Source organism: Ictidomys tridecemlineatus, chromosome 11, assembly GCF_052094955.1.
Source record: "Ictidomys tridecemlineatus isolate mIctTri1 chromosome 11, mIctTri1.hap1, whole genome shotgun sequence".
Classification (NCBI taxonomy): domain Eukaryota; kingdom Metazoa; phylum Chordata; class Mammalia; order Rodentia; family Sciuridae; genus Ictidomys; species Ictidomys tridecemlineatus.
Genome location: NC_135487.1, coordinates 14,195,705 through 14,196,245, shown reverse-complemented (window position 1 = coordinate 14,196,245; position 541 = coordinate 14,195,705).

Sequence of the window (541 nt, the reverse complement as noted above, 5' to 3'; positions counted from 1 at the left end):
CACCGGGCTCTCCCGATGCTGGCCCGCAGGAGCGGACGCGCGCCGCCCTGCTAGAGACGCTCTACGAGGAGCTGCACATCCACAGCCAGTCCATGATGGGCCTGGGCGGCGACGAGGACAAGATGGAGAACGGCGGCGGCGGGGGCGGCTTCTTCGAGTCTTTCAAGGTGGAGGGTCCGGATGGCCCCAGCGGGAGCCGGCGCGGGGCGGGACTGGGGCGGGGTCGGGGCGGGGCGAGGGCCGGCGTGGGGCGTGGCTAGAAGAGCTAGCAGGGCGTGGGCGGGGCTAGAGGCGGGCTCCTCGTGGGGGCGGGGCCGGTGCCTACCGTCCGGGGGAGCTGGGAGGTACCTGGGCCTTGGGTGGTACCAGGCTGGGGGAAGAGGGTAAGCGGGGACAGTGACTAGGGGAGGAGGTAGTGGCCGGAGGTGAGGCTGAGGCTTGGGGGCAGAGTACCTCTGGGAAGTCAGCTGAAGGTCGAAGTCCCTGGGGTGGCAGTGTGGTGCTGCTGTGTCCTGGGCTGTGGCTGCCAGGGTCTGCCTGC